Raw genomic sequence first — 20,384 nt, 5'->3', positions numbered from 1 at the left:
AAATAAGAGCAATTTAGATTGATTATAGTGCCCTGCTTAGATCTCGGGAGCAATCCATTAAAGGAAAAGAAGTGATTGGTGGTTTCTAAAAGTTAGGGGCGACGGACCCTAATGTGTGTTAAGCTGAGTGTGCTAACCACTTGTTAGGAGTGGTGGTATACTGAAGAGAGGTGGGCATTAGGGAGGCTATTACTAGATAACCTCTAAAGTCTGACTCTTTCAACTCCAGAATTCTCATTATATAATTCCATTACTGGCTGACACTTTTGAGAGAGTAGATGTAAAAGAGTTGGAAGAGAGGAAGGAAGGAAGTGAGAGTGAAAAGAATGAAAAGAGGTTAAAAAGGTTTTGGTGAAGAAATGTGATTGAGGGTAGAAAGAAAAAGAGCATGAAAGGACTAAAGAATGAGGAATCAAATGGAAGAGCAAAGAAAAGGGTGTATGTACTCGACCATACAAAGCAAGGCAGTGTTTTGTGAAGTTTTGCTTTTTGTTTTTTGTTTTATGTTAGTACCGTCTAGGAGGTTGCTATGTGTCCAGTTTTTACTTTTCTCTCTTGTGACAGAGGTTCTCCAAATTCAGAGAAAATAAATCTAGTTCTACTATATGCAAAATTATACTGTAGATTATTATGCTGTTATAGAGAAAGGAATGCTCAAAAGAAGGAACAATACTCTACCATCAGAACATTTATACATTTTGTAGCGAAAAGCCAGGCTTCTTGAAATCGTATTTAATCTTCAGAATACTGATGTTCAAAATGAAACATAGGGATATTTATTATGATCGTCTCTTATGGTGTGTCTGCAACATCCACTGTTCTTTATTTTAGATCATCCTCCAGAGTCTTGCTCTAAGTAATAGAAAACCTCTGTAAATTGGTAGTGAAACTGTGTACAGTTCTATAAAAGAAGTTTCTCATCTCTTCAGTAAACTACTTTTTTCTTTTTATACTTTTTCAATTTCCTGTTCTTATATTGGAAAAAATAATGTAGTACAACTGTTTAAGGTGGAAATATTGCTAGAAGTTGCTGTCACTTTCTCTCCACTACCTACTTTAAATCTAATGAGGCAGGAGGCTGCCCCCATGCCAGTGCTGTCATCATGGCTTGAGTGCTGCACCTAACCTTTACTGAGCATTATGTGGACTCCCGATTTAGTGTTTATAGTTACAGTTTCTTAACACTCACACCAGCCGCTCTGTTGAGTGCCTCAGACATTTAATCCCATATGCTAGAGTTTCTCAACTTTGGCACTGTTGACATTTTGGACTGGATAATTCCCTACTGGGAAGGAGCAGGGCTGTCCTGTGCATTATAAGATGTTTAGCAGCATCTTTGGTGCTACCCAGTAGGTTCCAACAGCATCCCACCTCCTGCCCCCACAATTGTGGCAATGAACATTGTCCAGACATTGCCAGGTGTTCTTACATTGTCCAGACATTGCCAGGGTGAGGATGGGGGGATGATCCCAGGTTGAGAAACACTGACTTATACTGAAATACCTAGGGTTTCTCCCACCCCTCTTTCTTACTTATTACTAAGATAAGCTATGAAGAAGAAACAGTGATAGGACTGTGTTGCAGCCAACACCCTAAAGTTTCTAAAATGTGCAGTAAGACCTGCTTCCCTTATGTATCATTTTAGAAACTGTCAAATTTTATAGTCATGTACACATTGTAAATACTATATTATGAGAATGATGTCATGAGTAATATATGAACTGTTAGACTTTACTGGTGTTGCTCTGTAGAATTTTCACTCATGAAGAGTTTATTTATAAATTCACATCAGCATAGGTATGTTAACAGAACTATGGTTGGAACTTGATAATAGCTTATATTTCAAGGTTAGTGTAAAGGTTACTATTAAATACAGTTTTATTTCTTTTGGAATGAGTCAGTAGAACTCAGCTCTTCAGCATTATAGTCAGCATAGCTTGGGAATCTGACACATTATCTTGACTTAAAACTCCTGCTCTACCACTTAGTAGTAGTATGACCTTGGGCAGGCCACTAAACTCTGAACCTGTTTCCTAGTCTTGAAAAGAGAGATCATAATACTAATAACTCTTTAAGATAGCAGGCTCTTAATTCAGGCTGTCACAGAGATATTATATGCTAGCAAAAAAGTATTAGTAAAATACTGGATAATATATTTTAAAAATGCACTGTTCATTTTAAACCATTCTACATTTAATAGCATTATGTGATATTGTTTTTCTTTTGAGAGTTTCCTACTAAACTTTAAAAATATATATAATTTCCCTTCTATTTGAAAGTATAAATGTTTCACATTTATTCTGCATCGTTATAGTACAGTACTGAAAAATACAACATGCATTCTTCAGAGTTTTGGGCTGGCTATAAAGGATAAGGATGAAGGTAATCTATAGTATAATTTTGCACATAGTAGGACTCGATATATTTTTAACTAACTAAAAAGCAGTCTCAGCTGCAGATATATTTGTTCTGATTCTGTTTCCTAAGAACCTAACATAGCAGCCATCTCTGGAATGGAGAGCAGCAGTTGTTAAAGCACCTTTTATATAAGAAACACTTTGCTAAGTCTTGAGATACAGCAGGGAGCAAGACAGTTTCTGCCTTTTAAAGTGAGCCAATTATATTTAGGTTGCTCAGGTCAAATTTTAAGAAATACTATTAGATTCTTGGATCACATCGTGACAAATTTTTGGAATTGTTAATAGCTGAACCATCTCAGTGGGGATAGGCAGAGAAGCTGGTGGATTGAGTTCTGTTTTATAAGACCGCTTTTTTGTTCTCTCTGTGTTGACTCTTTTAGAGTGTATTAGGTTGAAAAGCAGAACTTGTGGAATGTCATTATAAAACAGCTTTGTTTTTGTCACTCACTCTCCCTTTCAATATACTCTGTGAGGTTGGCTCATCCCCTGCCCGTGGATCAACTTGACTTTTCTGGTTACTTTTAGATGATGCATATTGTCTTTTAGTAACTAAGTTGCGAAGGTCTCAATTTGATTATTAAAATGTCCAGTACCAACAAATACAAATCCTAAAGCAAATCAAATTAAGGATGAAGCTTCTCCCCTGTGCCTACTCCCTCACTCTTTCTACTGCAGGAGGGAAGCCAGTAATCTGGGAAAATGAGGCATCAATGACTTTTTTCTTCTGACCGACTTTCCAGCTCCTGCTTTGTTTCACCAGTCCTGGTTTCTGACTCCTTTCCCCAAGTTGGTCAAGGAAAAAGGGACGAGAAAAGAGGAGCAGCAAATGTGGCTCCTCTACCACCCACATCAGTGCCTTGAGATTCCTCACCTCAAGTTGCTTGATAATGAGAATTCTTCCATTCTCTGGCTGGTTGCTTACTCATTCCTAAGCCTCTTCAATCTGGCAGGACCTTCATGTTCGTTTTGCTAAGATCTGTTCAAGCACCAGGTAACCCTCCTGGATGGACCCAGGTGACCCCACCCAGTTGCCTACATTGGTCCACAGGCAGCACTCATTCTTTTTCAGGCAAACTCGAAATGGTTCCAATTCAGCCATCTCTCTTTTGCCTTCAAATGCCTCTTCATCCAGCTCCTCCTCCTTTAGATTTTCCAGGGTCAGATTGGGTGCCAGTTCAGCTATGTTCTTCACTAAGCCTGAGACACATATCAAGCTCTTCAAGTAGTCTCCATCAGAGCCTTTTCCAACCTGGGCTTTAGATGAGGGGCAGTCATCCACCTCAGACTTCCCCCTTGAAGGCAAGGGCACTTGTTCCCAGAGTTCTCCCCAAGGAACCCTTTTCTAAAGCCCGCCTCTGTAATCTTGAAGCTTCTCTCTTTGGTGTTAGACTACTTTCTTAGTAGTCTAACTAAATAGTCTCTCCTTTGGAGACTTTGAGAATGTTCTGGCACCTGCTTTGGAACAGTGATTGTTTTGAGTTCTCAATAGAAACTTCCCTTTTAATATCCTGCTCTGTTCACTGCTCATCTAATGCCTCTTTATTTGAATGCACTTTCAGTATAGTTCAGTCTGGTTGTCATTTATAGACATAATTAATATAAGGCAGATTATAAGGTTTTAAAGAGTAGGAAGCAGTTTCTTTGTGTTCTCTGTGCTTAGTGTCAGATCTTTTAATACCCAGCTTATGTCCCTCCTCCTGAAAACTGCCACGACCAACCTAGGCCTTTTTGTGTTTGCCTTACTCTAAATTATTGTAATATTTATTGTCTGTACTACTTCTTTCATATCTACTAATACAAATTTGCAAAATACTGTTTATTGTGTTTATAAATTTACCTTGTTTCTCTGATTTGACTGTAAGGTCTTCAGTTGTAAAGACTGTATCTTATATTTCGTATAACCTTAATCTTTTGCACATTGTATAAAAGCTTAGTAAATATTTATTAAAGATGATGATGGTGGCGGTGGTGACGGCACTGATGCCCTTACCGAGTAATTTTGTTACACAGTAGAGTAAGTAAGTAGTAAGTAATTCTGGGGGATGTATCTGCTTCTCTTCTGGGTTAATGCTAGATCATTTCAGCTGAGTTGAAATTACTCTTAAATATTTAAATGTTTATTTGCTTTCTCTTAAACTGCTTCAGAAAGCTATATTATTTCATAACATACTTATATTTTTATACAGAAATAAAAATACAAAGCACTCTGTATAAAATAGGAATGTTATTTGTTATTTCAAGAGGTAGGTAATTAATATACTACATTCTTAGCAAATAAAATCTTATGATCAGTCATTTAATACTAACTCTGCTTTTACTATATCCAAAACCAGAATATGTTTATATAATACCAAAACCAGTGAAATTTTCAAACAACCCTGTTTTCTGTACATTAAATACAATCGATTGTTCATTAGTTGGTTTGTTTTAATTACTTAGGTACTGTTTCATAATAATAGTCAGTTTGGGTTATGACTTGTGTTGTTTTAGCTTAGCACATGCTAAATGCGACATCTTTTTTTCTCCCTTTGTTATTTCGTAGCTTTGCCATTCCATTATGCAGTAGCTTGAATGTAATCTTTTTAGTAATAGTTGAGTGGTTTGAATTAATTTCTTGTATTTCACTAATGAGCACAAAAGCATTGTATACCATTTGTCAATTGTCCAAAAACTTATAAAGTGACTCTGCCTTTAGAGTTAAAAGATTTAGAGCTGGGAGAAGCCATAGATTCTGACTAGTCTAACCCTCATTTATAAGTTAGGAAGTTGAGGGCCCAGAGTCATCTGAAGATTACACAGCTTGTCACTGGTAGAACCTGAACCCAAACCCAAGTCTCTGGATTGGTCTAGGAGACGGGCAGCTGTAACAGCAGGTCTCTTCTTTCTGAACCCAAACCCAAGTCTCTGGATTGGTCTAGGAGACAGGCAGCTGGGTCTCTTCTTTCTAATACTATTCATTCAATTTCCTGCAGGTCTCTTCTTTCTAATACTATTCATTCAATTTCCTGAGAGACCATAGAGATGTTGGTGGTGGTTTTTTTCTCCTGTTGGAACCATGTTTTGCTTACCATCTGAATCACAGACTTTTTTTTATTACAGTTGACATTCAATATTATTTTATATTAGTTTCAAGTGTATAACATAGTGGTTACACATTTGTGTAATTTATGAAGTGGTCCCTCCAATTAGTCTAGTGCCCACCTGATGCTATGCATAGTTATTACTGCATTAGTGACTATATTCTCTATGTTGTACTTTACATCCCAGGACTATTTTGTAGTTACCAATTTGTACTTCTTAATCCCTTTACCTTTTTCACTCAGCCCCAGCCCCCTCCCATCTGGCAACAATCAGTTTGTTCTCTGTATCTACGAGTCTATTTCTGTTTTGTTTGTTCATTTATTTTGTTCTTGAGATTTCCACATGTAAGTGAAATCATATGGTATTTGTTTTTCTCTGACTTATTTCACTTAGCATAATACCCTCCAGGTTCATCCACGTTGTCGCAAATGGTAAGATTTTGTTCTTTTTTTATAGTGGAGTCAGATTTCATTGTGTATATGTACCACATCTTTAGACAGTCATCTATTGATGGACACTTAAGTCCACATCTTGGCTATTGTAAACAACACTGCAGTGAGCATATGGGTGCATATATCTTTTTGAATTAGTGTTTTGGACTTCTTTAGATAAATACCCAGAAGTGGAATTGCTGGGTCATAATGTAGTTCTATTTTTAATTTTTCGAGTACCCTCCATACTCTTTTTTCAGAGTGGCTGCACCAATTTACAGTCCCACCAACAGTGCAAGAAGGTTCCCTTTTCTCCACATCCTTGCCAACACTTGTTGTTTGTTGATTTATTGATTATAACCATTCTGATAGATGTGAGGTGGTATTTCATGGTGGTTTTAATTTGTATTTCTCTGATGATTAGTGACGTTGAGCATCTTTTCACGTATATATTGGCCGTCTGTATGTCTTCTTTGAAGAAATGTATATTCAGGTCTTCTGCCCATTTTTTAGTTGGATTGCTTGTTTTTTTGCTGTTGAGTTGTATGAGTTCTTAATAAATTTTGGATACTAACCCCTTATCAGATGTATTACTGGTAAATATCTTCTCTCATTCATGAGGTTGTCTTTTCATTTTGTTGACAGTGTCCTTTACTATGAAAAATGTTTTAGTTTGTTATAGTCCCCGTTGTTTATCTTTTCTTTTGTTCACCTTGCCTAAAAAGATAAATCAGGAAAAAAATACAACTAAAAGCAGTGTCATAGAGTTTATTACCTATGTTTTCTTCTAGGAGTTTTATAGTTTTGAGTCTTACATTTAAGACTTTAATCCATTTTGAGCTCATTCTTGTATATGGTGTAAGAAGGTAGTCTAGTTTCATTTTTTTTTTTTTTTTGCATCTATCTGTCCAGTTTTCCCATCACCATTTATTGAAGAGACTGTCTTTACCCCATTATATATTCTTGCTTCCTTTGTTACAGATTAATTAACCGTATAGATGTGGATTTATTTCTGGGCTCTCTATTCTGTCCCATTGATATGCGTGTCTGTTTTTATGCCAGTGCTATGTTTTGATTACCATAGTATTATAGTATAGCTTTATGTCAGGTATTGTGATACCTCCAACTTTGTTCTTCTTTCTCAAGATTCCTGTGGCTATTTGGGTCTTTTATGAATTACAGACTTTTGATGAGGATGAAACTAGTATTTCTCTTGCATAAACTGCAGAAAGTTTGGATTTATAGGTTGTATGATATGTAACTGTGGCTCTAGTAAATTTATAACAGTCATTTTTTTGTATTCTCAGATAAATGTCACAATATTTTCATGTTTTTATTAACAGCTTTAGTCATTTCAGACTTAAATTTTATTTTAATTGCATAGCTTTAGAGATCGTCATACTTGGTGTCCAAGTGACTACTTTGTGGTTATTTTAAATCTTTTTCCTTTGCCTGCTTTCTTAATTGGATTGTTGCTTAGGCTGTGTTCCTGAAGGCCGTAAGCTGGAAGTTTTTCAGTTTCTCTTTCTCTCTCTCTCTCCCTTTCCCTCCTTTATGAAAATCCTTTGTGGTCTTCTAATTGCCAAACTCTTAAAAAGTGGAAGGAAGGATAAAATTTCAGCAAAATATGATTGAAGCCACAGAAAGTTTCTGTTACGCAGGCCACTTACAAATGAAAAGGACATTAAATAAGTCTGTCAGAATCGGTGTTTCCCAGCCCTTCTTGGAGATAACACCTGAGGAGAGGTGGGAGAAAATTGCTAACTGAATTCAGTTAGCAATAAAATAAAAACAACATTATAAATATGTGGGGTAAACATTACTTTAAGTTTTATAAAGTTTATGTTTCAAGTGTGATCTGAGCCACAGAGACTTTTTTAGATTGAGACCTGGTAATTTAAGTCTTTTAAAATGTTATTGGAAAATAGTCTCATACCGCCAATCAATTAATATATAAAAATAAGTTTTGGAAATACCAATCTTTGCAGGTTGGGGATCAACAGTTGTACTCAGTGTTTTGGTAAACTTAAGATTTGAGACCAAAGCAAATATTTTAGAAAATAAACTTGTTATTTTTACTTTTTTAAAAAAAACTTCAGCAGTGAATTACTGTTACTTGTAGGCCTCACACTTATTTCACTAATGATTATATCTTTCTTTCCTACCAAAGCTTTAACAAGAATATGTTAAAAGTAGTAAAGTTGAACAAGTAAAGTTTTTGTCTTTTATTTTTTACTACTGGCATTTTGAGATATAAAGAGAGGCTGAAACTACCAAACCATCTATAGTAGATGGAAAAACAAAAGACTTAATGATCAACTGTAATACTTGGTATTTGAGTATTAGATTCAGCTACTGTGTGCCACCTTATTTATTACAAAAAAAACCCATAATATTTTTAATGACTTAAAAAAACTACTAATCTGTATTTCCTTATTTATATGTATCATCTCTATTTTGAGGTTTAAGAAGGTTTGAAAATAGAATTTTGGTTCATAAAGTACATTGCTAATATTTAAATTATCAATAAAATTGATAATTTTAGTAAAACATTAGGATACATCCCTATTTATTCAAAATTGTTGGAGAATGAGTTATTTCAGTTGACTAGAAGTTACTATAGGGATTAATAATTTTCCCACTTCCAAAATAATGTGCTTACATTTAAACCGTGCCATTCATAAATTGCATGGAGTCCTTTATCGCCTCCAGGTCATCGTTCCACCATCAGTATGTATACGAGAGATTAGGCCAAACGTAGGCTAATCCTATGGCAAATGCTGACATTTTATTTCTGAATAAATTCTGTTACTTTTCTGCTTGCCATGTAGAAAATGAAATGCAAAGTTTGAATATTTACATATTCTAGACATTGGACTTTCTGATTGAGAAGATTTCGTTTATTCTGTTGAATGTGTCTGTGTGTTCACAGGTATTTGCAGTTTTCATCTGTTTCTCCTTAAGCACTGTCTTAACGGAATCTCATTTCTTTCAAAAAACATTTCATGACCAAAACACTAAATAATATTCCGTTCTTATTCTTAGATCTTTTGCCGAGTGCAGCACTATACAGAATATGTATATCTGGGAGGAAGTTGTGTGTTTGTGTGTATATGTGTATTTAATATAATGGTCTACTCAGAGTAACAAAAGAAGATATACTTAAATAAGACTAGAAAAGAGCATGTAGATCCATGTGGTTGATAAGTTTTTGTCAAATGCCTCGTCCATGAAAGATACTGTGTTAGGTACTGCTGGTTAACACTGTTAATTTACTGTTCCATTTTTAGACTATATGTTTTTCTCATTTTTTCCAATAGATTTTTGAAAAAATGTGACCAGAATAAAGTAGGTGAACACTATAATCAATAGATTAATTTTATATGACAAATTTAAAATTTAATTATGGGCAATTTTTTCTGTCTGGTTTGTTTAGAGTATAATTTGTACAACTGATTTTCTTAGATAAGCTATGCTAGTGCCTTCCAAGTTCTTTAATAAGACTTGTAAAAATAATTCAAAGAATAATATTGACTCCTAATATAACATCTTTGTCTATGGGTTAAAAGGAGTAAAAGGAAATTCCATTCTTCTGAATCCCAGGAGTTAGTATGTGTATATTAGGTTTAAGTTTCTCATGGGCAGGCAGCGAGCCACATTCTCAGAGCCATATGTCCCGGTGCAGCAGCAGTGCCTTCTGTACAGGTCAAGGGTGTGAGTCACTGGGTTAGACAGACTCTGGTTTGACTTTCAGCTTCCCTACTAACTAGTGTGTGACTTTTAGTAAGTGTTTCAACCTCTCAGAAACTCAGTCTCCTCATCTGTAAAGTGAAAATAACAAGGCCTTTCTCATAGAATTATTGTAAAGATTAAAAGAGGTAATTTACGTTGAAGAGAAGACCAGTAAATGTCAATTCCTACCCACTCTCCAGGCCCCAACCCCTTGGTTCCGTCTCTGCTGACACAGTCTTACAATTATGTTTTTATATATAGTTTCGCTTCTGATGGAGATATATTCTACATTATTAGGGACCACAGCTATCAAAAGTAAATTTTGAGCAGCAAATAAAATACAGTTGATTCTTAGAATATGAGCTATTTATGTAGTATCAAGTTATGTCCGAGGGGAAGTACAGTTAACATTCCTGACACCCTCTGGTCACATTCACATCAATCAATCAATATGTAACCTTGTTTTAGTTGTATTTCTGTTTAAAGACACTTTATTTAATACATTTTTGATTAATTAACAATAAATTCCTGGCCAACAGTACTATAAGTCATGCCTGAGTGTTAGGCTTTGAGGTTACATATAAATTTTAGCCAATAGGTGAATTTCAAAAAAAAATACAGAATCCGTGAATAATGAACAGATCCACTGTATCTAAAAATGAATACAGAACTTTGCATCTGCTGTTTACTTAGCCCCTGCTCTTGTTCATCAGCTGTTGTCACAGGCCTGTGTGACTATGACTCTTATTACCACCCTGAACACCCTCGTACGAGTGTGACTTTGACTCTTATTATCTCCCTAAACACCCTCAGAGGAGAGGGGCGGGAGGAATGGTGGGGGCGAGAATATTCCGTTTTTGTGTTGCCAGTCATCTACCAGCCACCTTACAATTATAAGCATGGGATAAAATTACAATCAGATTCTCTCCTTCTATGTAAATTGTAATCTTCATAATCTGAACTTGAACCTACCACATTGCTCTAGGTCAGAAAAAGGAATAAAATGTATAAATTATTCCACTGGGTGGAGCAAAACTTTTAAAAATATAATGTTGACTTATTTTAATTTTGTCTTATTTTCGTATATATATCATTTGCTTAAAATATGTTTGTAGTTCCTTCCCAGCACAAAATGTCAATGTGAGAGTCGGTTTTGTTAAAAGCCTTTGTCTAGGTACAGAAAGATAACTAGAAATCTTATTTCTCTAAGGCTACAGCACATTTGGTTGTAAGTTTCTGGATTGACTTCATGCAACATAAAGAAAACTTTAAAAATCTGTTCAAATATAGACTGTCTTTGGCAGATAATTAGTCTTACTATTTTTTATCCTGACATCTATTGCTGTGTAACAAATTATCCCTAAATTTAGCAACTTAAAACAATAAATGTTTATTATCTCTCACAGTTTCTGAGGTTCAGGAATCCACTTAGCTGGGTGGTTCTGGCTCAGGGCTTCTCATGAGGGTGCAGTCAAGCTGAAGAATTGACTGGGGTTGGGGGTTATATTTTTGAGTTCACTCATGTGACTCTGTGAGCAGCAGACCAGTTATTCACCACATGGGTCTCTCCATAGCAAGTGATCCAAGGGAGTTGGTGGGAAAGAGAGATTAAGATGCAAGTCATAGTCTTTTCATAACATAATCTTAGAGTGACATATCATCACCTTTGCTATTCCGTTGAGTACACAGATCACCCATTGTATAATGGAGGAGGTGACTATGTAAAGATATGAACATCAAGAGACAGGTCACTGGGGGCCATTTTAGAGGCTGGTAACCCCAAGGGAAAAGCAGAATTGATGAGAGAGATACAAATAGTTCTGTGAAATTGAGAAGATCATGTATATTCAGGTAGAAATATTTAGCAAACATTTGGGTCTGTGTCTTAAGTCAAAAGGAAAGATCCCTAAAATAAATAAAAATTTTAAAGTTATTAGCATGTAGGTGGTGATTAAAATCATAAGTGGTTGAGGGATTAAGCAGAGTAGAAAACATTTAGAATAATCGCTGGTGTTAGGAAAATAGCTGACCAGAGGCAAGTGAAAGGATCAGTGAGATGTGTCATTGTCCCAAGAAGAAATGAGATGTGGCATTTGGTATCAATTTGAATGCTTCAAAGTTTTCTGCCAAGTTCTATGCAGTCTTGTGGCAAGGACCATTGTTTACCCAATGTAGGAGAGAAGACAGGTTATTAAAGGATTAGTCCAGAGTCCGAGTTTTGCCTGATTGGTATAGCAGAAGAACTGGGGTTTAAGAGAGTTAAACAGCTTTGATAGAGAGCAGTTTGGTTAACCTACCATTAATTATATGCTGCAGGGAAGGAAGTGAAGCTAGGATGGGTTAACAGCTAAAGGAAAATTTAGGAATTGAGAGGACTATTGGTGTGTATATAGAGAATGCCCAGAGATTGAAGGATGATGGCAAGGAGTTGTAGCATCAGAGGGAATATGTTGAGACTTCTGAGGTGAAGTAAGTTAGAACAAGATCCAAGATTCAGTCTTAAGAATGTTGATAGGGAAGTGAAGTTTATTAGCGTTTGGAATCCCAAAGAACTGTCAGTCTTGTCTTGTGACTTCCTTAAACATTTTTTGAAGTCTCCAAAGATAATAGCAGTGTTGGGATAGGAGGGAAGTTTGTGAGTCCTGTGCCTAAATCTACGTTGGATGTGGACTGGTTTATTGCTATGATGAGGTAGGTTGAGTGATAAAGCTAAATAATAGGATGAGTCATAAAGCAAGAGGCATTTTTCATTATGGGGAAGAACGATGATTTAGAATAATAACAGTAAATACCACTTTTAAGCAATCATTACATGCTATTTTCTTATGGTGTTTAATTTAATTCTTAACATAGCCCTATGAATTGATATTAAACTTCATGAGGAAGCTGAGTATTAGAGAGTATAAGTGACTTGCTTAAGGCCATGCTGCTAGAAGAGCTGGAATTTGAACTTCAGCTTGTCTGACTGGGCCACGTTGCCCTTTTTAGAGGGCAGTGTTGGGTATCTAGGCAAGCGCCCAAATCCATTTCAGATCCCATGATGAGGTAGGTGCAACATAAAGTATGGCTTCTTTTGGAAGAGAATTCATGTCTTTAGCTGTGAGGGACAGAAATGGGGTTCTGAGGATGTAGGCAATTAGTTGTGTGTGTGTGTGTGTGTGTGTGTGTGGTGTTTGGTTTGTTATTTAAATAACAAAGATTGAAGAGGGTACAGGCATACCTTGGAGATACCGTGGGTTCAGTTCCAGACCATTGCAGTAAAGCAAATCACAATATTTTTGCTGGTGGAGGGTCTTGCCTTTAGTTTGTAAAAACCGCAACACTGTGAAGCACAGTAGAGTGACGCAAAATAAAAGAGGTGTGCCTGTATAATAAGGGGTGGGGGGTGGTCAGTGGTGGAAGGAAGGGAGGGAGGGAAGGGAAGGAAGAGAGCAAGAGAGAAAGACGGATACTGGAATTTAGCTTGCAGCTGTTCTGCGTCATATGGCTAAATGAGGTAGGATAGGTGGTCTTAGAATGCAGAATCTTTTTATGCTTAAGTTTTGTTGTTGTTTTTTTAATGGCAACTAGAAAATTGTAGGCATTCAACAAATGTTAAACAGGGACTAGAATTTTTAAGAGAAATGTGATGTATTTAAGTGAATTATTTGATAAAACTCTTTTCTAACTTGTTTATTAATTTGATTATTAATTTGTTTATACGAAATTTCTGCATAGTTTATCATCCTAAAAATAATGAATAGCATACATAAAAATATCAATAGTCGGTTTGCTAGGTGTAGGTGATTCTTTTTTTAGGTCATCATCTTTTTATTGGTTTATAGTTAATCTTAAATCTGAAAATGACATGTTATAAAATCTAAACATCCTTTAGAACACTACCATAGAAGTTATTTAACAAAAGAGTTTTTATGTCAAATATAGCCTCTGGAATGAACATTTCTGAGGTCAGGAACTTCACCTGCTTCACTTTATTCCTATATGGGTAGTCTTTCAGCAGCCATTTTGAGTAGCTAATACATACTGGGCACTGTGGGGGACACAAATAAATTGAGGGGCTTGTCCTTCAGGAGCTTGCAATCTACCTGATTGATGTACTAGAAGGAAAATACCTGAGACAAAGCAGCGTTTGGCGAACCTCTTAATGTTTGGTGCTGTTTGAGCGAAACTCTGGCTGGGTCGGTAAGAGCGCTGAGTCATTTTGTTCCCTCTAGGGAACACAAAGGCTTTTACTACAAGATGGGAGGCAGTGGAACCACCCAGTCTTTTCCCCTGTGTACCTGGTTACGATTTCTTAGGGACGTTTAAGGTAACTCTCACAGTTTTACAACTGTAAGTAAAAAGGCTAACCCTGGTTACTGTTCCCATATTTGGAATCCTATGTAAAATGCCACGTCTGCTATGTTCAAAATGGCAAGACCAGAGCACATCTTGGAAGCTTGAAGCAGGTTTACTCTACCTTGCCTTATATCTCTGTCCCTGGACCCTGGACCTTGTCTCCAAATGCAGGCCTTTGCATCATCTGGCTTATCATCAGGCAGTTGGGTGCTTTCTTTTCCTGGACATTCATTGGGTTTTTATACTCGCTCTCTAGAACTCTTATTCCATGCTGAACAAAAACCTTTGTAGCCGCATCTCTTTATAAAATACTGTCTCCTTAACTTTAATTGAAAACCTGGCTCTCTTCCCAGTATACTGCTTTTTCTGTTGCCTTTGCAGGTGACCACTGTTTTCACACATTTCATCAACTAGCAGTCCTGGAGATGACATCTTTCTTCTAGCTCTCATTGCAACTTATAAACTGTTACTCCTAGACTCCTATGTAAATATAAATATCGTTCTTGAGGTTTTGGTCAACTGGCTCATCTACCTACAACTCTCCTTGTGGCTACCCACACTCAGCAGAGAGTCACTGTCCATGGGTGGCCCATCTAACACCTTAGCCTCATAGTCCCTGATCTTTTCAAGCGATTCGTACACATTTTCTTCCCAGTCTTAAACTCTGGAATAACAACATGGAGGGTACTCTGTAAATATTTGTTGATTAAATGAGTGAACTTCTTAACCTTTCAGCTCTCTCTTCTTTTTCCAAATATAACCTATTCTCCAGTCCCTTTTTGGCTCCTTGCCCCTTCATTTTTCTCCCTACTCATCAGCTCCTCCTTTCTTCACTTTGTTCTTTATCTGTCCTAGACTGCTTGGGCTATTATTTCAGTCTTTTTGTTGAAAACATTTAAATGTGCTTTTCTGGAAAAAGAATACTTGTGGGTGAGAGTAGATATGTGAAATTCAGTACAGCCAACTCTCATTAATAAAGCATTTATGATGATAAACATCTGAAGTACTAGTGTAGTGCTTTGTTTATGATAGTGCTGAATAATTTCTATGCCTGACAGAATGTTTACTTATCATGGTTATAGTTGGGTACACAGCATCAAGTAACTCTGTCTTTAGTCATGACCTAATTCAAACACAGATTGTAATAAATGGGTGAAAAAAAAAAAACTGAAATAATTCCAGTAAGTGAGGAGGGTGTTACAAAGAATCTTTTAAAACAAATAAGCTGGAGACCAAACTCTTGGAAATGGTTTTTTTGAATGTGATGGTTTCTAAAGTTGAACTGTCAAATAGGGAAATTAACAGTGGACATTTATCATTGGCAAAAAAAAAAAAAATTTTTTTTGGGTGAAGGCAGCCTTTCATGTGTTTTGGGTCTGGAAAGAGAAATAGGGAATATGGTCATTAAAATGAAGGGACGGCCATGTTAGCTCACATACATACTCCAGTTGTCTGTTACTCTTCTGGTTATCTATTGCTGCCTTCATACTACCCCCAAAACTTGTTTAAAACAACAACCATTTTATTCTCACAAATTCTTGGGTCAGAAATTTAAAGAAGAGATAGCAGGGGATGGTTTGTCTGCCCTACGATATCTGGGTTCTCAGATGGGAAGATTAGAGCGGCTGGGTGTGACTTGATCAGCTGGGAGCGAAAACAACTGGGGTTGGAGAATCCACTTCCAAGGTGACTTTTACTCATCTGGGTTCTGGACTGAGATGACTTGGAGGCTGAACTCAGTTGGGGCAGTTGACCAGAGGACCTACGTGTCCTCTCCATGTAGCTTGGGCTGTCATACCACGGTGGCATCTGCACACTGAGTATTCCGGAGACTCAGAAGAAACTACAGGGTTTCTACAGATCTGTCCTCATGAGTCATTTATTATCACTTTGTCACATTCTGCTGGTTACAATTGAATCATTAAGTCCAACCTAGATTTGAGAGGTGGAGAACTGGACACTGCTTCTGGGTGGAAGAGTGTCAAAGTCACATTGCAGAAGCACATCTGGGTTGGGAAATATTGTGACCATTTTCGGAAAATAGCGTCTGACAAAATGTACACTTTCTGGAAACAGGTAAAAATTGATGCATTTACAGCTTTTTCAGTGATTAGCTACAAACTTTTAAGGGAGGAAAGTAAGAGAGAGAGAGGATATTTAATATGCATTATTAGGAAAGAGCTCTTCCCGTCATTTTAAACACAAATATGGAATCTCCAGATTGACAGAGACACTTTCCCTCAGCATTTAACAAAGGCATTACTACATAAATGGTAATATATGGTGCTAAGAAAGCCTTTTTTATTATAAGCTTAGCAGAAAGTTGGAACTTACACTATATGTTGTTGTGGACTTTGGATATTGTCACTGCTGATCCACTTGCCAGTCTTTTACCTATTGAGACAATAAGCAAGAGGATTATAATTTCAAGGCCTTTGGAGATTACTTCCAAGATTTGGATCTTTGCTTCAGTGGTAATAGTGTATATGAACCTATTTGGGCACTGGGCTTTACTGGTTTCAAGTTACGTTACATAAACTTTTCACCATATTGTGAAATAAATTTTTCAGTTTGTTTAAGCTTTTTTCCTATCCTCTTAGCCCCTTGAGAGAGACGCAGATAGTTACATAAGTGAATGGATAAGATTTCATAGTTAAGAAACACAAATCCTTAGCACACTGGTGAGTGCCCACCAGACCAGGCTTATACGGGACATAGTCCCATTCAGGGGGATTAGAGGGGGTTAGCGATCTTATGGTGTGAATACTGAATGTTTATGGTAGTTAAGCTCCACTGTTTTTATCTCTTAGAGTCATTTTATCACAATTAAAATACTCAGGATGTATGAGTGCCAAAATTTATATCACTTTAGAAAGAAAGGCAGTTCTTAGTAGGTTATATGAATAGCTTTAGTTTTAGAGATATTTGAAGATCTTAGCTGATAAACTAACTGCATGGTAGAACTGTGGTTAAGAAGCAGTTACTTTGGTGTCCAGTGCCAAGTGATGCCCTAGAATAAGACAAGAGATGTATTCTGGTGAACATAAAATGTTCCTGTGGGATGGTAGAACTCTAAATTAATTTTAGGAAGCTTCTGTTCATTTCATCTTTTAAGACCATCATCTGTACCTGGATGTCTGCCATCACCTCAAATGCCGCATGTCCAAAATTGAATTAATCATCTCCATCAGACATCTCCCACATGCCAAAGAATTAAGAAATAATGCCCACTCCCCCTAAAAAAAACCCACCTACTTTTATTTCTCAACTCTAGCATTTCTGTCTGACCCTACCCTTCTTTTAGAGGAACTTTGGAATTAAATCTTCCTCTTCTCTCTTTTTTTCTTTTAAATAGTTTTGCTTTTTTTTTTTTTTTTGAAATATCTTTTAGATTTTCATTTTTGTTCTCTAGACAGGAATCAGCGTAGACCTCGTTTTTGTAGTTTCCTGACTTTCACGCTCTTTCTATTTTTATTTATCTTGCTTAGTGCTGTGGTACTATTAATAAATGTAACCCCTACATAAGTACTCATTGTCTCTTTCTTGTCCACTAGACCATATCTAAACTCCTTTGCATGTTTTTTGCTTGTTTGCCCATTTGTTTGTGGGATTAAGGGGCTTCCAGTGCTTAAGCATCTATATTAAAATTCTCCCTAGAAACAGAACCAGTAGGGGAAAGACAGACAGACAGACAGACAGATGGTTAGATTGATTAAACATGGAGGCCATTAGACTGAGGTGCTCTAATGTTGTGGTGCCCTGTGTAAGCAAACCAAAATCTTAACCTGTAAATGCCTCAAGTTTACAAAATCTAAAACTAAGGACAACCAGTCACAAACAGCCAACTAACTAGGCTTTAATCTATGCCAAGCAGACAGTTTCCTTGTTTGGTTTCGCTTTTCCTCTGTCGGTCTTTCCCCTGACTCCTGTCACTGGCACGCTCCTAACCACTTCCAGTTTGGTGCTGCCAGATTCTAATCAATTTTTGCTCAGATAAACTCTCAAAGTTTTAAATATGCCTCAGTGTTTCTTTTAGCAACATATCATAAATATGATTTATTATAAGGTATTGGCTCACATGATGGAGACTGAAAAGTCCCAAGATCTTTTAGTTGGCTGTCTGGAGACCCAGGAGAGCTGATGTTGTAGTTCCCATCCCAGGGCAGGAGAAGACCAATGATCCAGCTCAGAAGGACAAAGAAGTTCCTTCTTACTCAGCCTTATTTGTTCTATTTAGGTCTTCCCTTCAGTGGATGAGACCCACCCACATTAGGGAGAGTGATCTGCTTTACTTAGCTACCAATTCAGACATTAATCTCATGTAGAAACAGCCTCACAGACCCATCGAGAATGTTCAACCAAAAGTCTAGGTACCCCATGGCCCAGCCAGGTAACCACATAACCTTAGCCATCACAGCACTTCATTTGGAAAGATTTTCTCCATCATCGCTCTTACTCACAGATCAAATGGCAGACAGACTTCAGACTATAGTGAGAAAATGGAGAGTAGAGAAAGTGAATGGATAACATTTAATAGTGCTAAGGAGAAAGGATAGGGGAGGGACAGGCACGTGGGGCTTGCAGCCTGATGTATATTAGGACGGAGGGACGTGGAGAGGATTTGAATGGCTTAGAGGAGATTGGGGCCAAAGGGAGTGGTGGTTTAGAATATGCGAAGATTAGAAAGAAGTTTGGAAATGTGGAATGTGAGACTGAGAAACTGAAGAGGGGACTGAGAGGGGACTGAGAGAAAGAGAGAAGTCGAAGTCTGCAGCGGTTGGGCAGACGGAAGCTGCTGAGATGCGGGCAGGGCTATGTGCGGAAAAGCCGAATATGTGTTGTGGGAACGGGGGCAGGAACAAGACCAGGCCTCAGAAAAGAAATGGAGACTGCAGGCTTTGTAGGAGGAAGAAGAAGAAAAGTAGGCTTATTAGGCAAAGGGCATGGCTTTTGGGGATGTAAGTACCCAAGACAGGAGCTGAAAAGCATGGAAGGAGTCCATAATAAACCACATCCATTGCAGGATAAAAACGCATGTCATAATGCCCAAAGAAATGTACTATATGAGATCTGACACTAGAGATATGTATTACCTGTACCATGCATACTTTCAAAGAATTAGGTTGCTATCACTAGTTATTAGGGAAATGCAAATTAAAACCACAATGAGATGCCACTTCGCACCCACTAAGATGGCAATAATAATAATAATAATAATAATAATAATAGACAATTAAGTGTTGGTGAAGATATGGAGAAACAGAAGCCTCGTACATTTCTGGTAGGATTGTAAAATGATGCAGCCACTTTGGAAAATCGCTTTTTAGTATTTCAGTAGGTTAACATACATAGATTTACCAAATGACCCATCAGTTCTACTCTTAGATATATACCCAAGAAAGCTGAAAATATGCCCACATAAAAACTTGTGCAGGAACATTCACAGAAGAATTACTTATAATGACTGAAAAGTGGAAACAATTCAAATATCTATCAATTGATGAATGGGTAAACAAAATGCTATATTCACATAATGGAGTGAAAGCACCAATACCTTGAAAACAAAAGAAGCCTGAAACAAAAGGCCACATACTGTATGATTCCATTTCTCTGAAATGTCCAGAATAGGCAAATCCATAGAGACAGAAAGTAGATTTGCTGTTGCCAGGGGCGGGGGTGGGGGAGAGGGGAGTGGGAGGCACTGCAAATACCGACGGGCTTCTTTTCAGGGTGATGAAGATGTTCTGGAATTAGACAGCAGTGGTGGTTGTACAGCCTTGTGAATATACTCAACCACTGAACTGGATGAATTTTATGGCATGTGAATTGTGTCTCAGAGTTGTTTAAAAAAAAAAAAATGTCACAAACTTCAGTTGCTCAAGGCTCAAAACAGGAACATTTCTGATTATAGGGTCTATAAGACAAGAAGTCTGTGTGAATTCTTTTGCTTTAATCTAATCCTCAGAAATAATCTATGACTTCACAGGTATGGTGACTCACTTGTATTATTCCTAATGATCATTAAGATAAACATATTGATTACTTAAAGTCATCTCCTGTGCCACACTTTGGAAAAATCTGGATTATTGTATGTAATTGCCAAGGTAGCATGCTCTAGTTCGTTGTAATTCACTCATTACCTTAATTTCCCTTTCAGGATTACATGCAGTATTTTCTTTAAAAACTTTTTTAAAAAAATTAGAGATGGGATAGTAGAAAGAGAAATATATGTTTTTGTTTGTTTTTGGTCATTGAATTAGATATGATTTTTTTTCCTCTAAAGAATTTGAATATTGACAACGTTAAACTCTTTCCTAGAATTTTATTAACTTTCTTAACTTCAGACCCTTTCAGAATGGTGCTGAGATTTTCTCAGCAGGGA

The 20,384-nt window shown here is 36.9% G+C and overlaps 1 protein-coding gene across 7 annotated transcripts in view; it reads left to right on the top strand.

Moving 5' to 3' along the window:
* The window catches only part of FAM184A (family with sequence similarity 184 member A), a 102,748-nt gene that overhangs the window by 1,681 nt on the left and 80,683 nt on the right, over positions 1-20,384 (top strand). The gene's annotated exons all lie outside the window — the stretch shown is intronic.

The sequence above is a fragment of the Pteropus alecto genome, unplaced genomic scaffold (assembly GCF_000325575.1).
Source record: "Pteropus alecto unplaced genomic scaffold, ASM32557v1 scaffold79, whole genome shotgun sequence".
Taxonomy (NCBI): Eukaryota; Metazoa; Chordata; class Mammalia; order Chiroptera; family Pteropodidae; genus Pteropus; species Pteropus alecto.
This window is presented reverse-complemented; position numbering and strand designations above follow the sequence as displayed.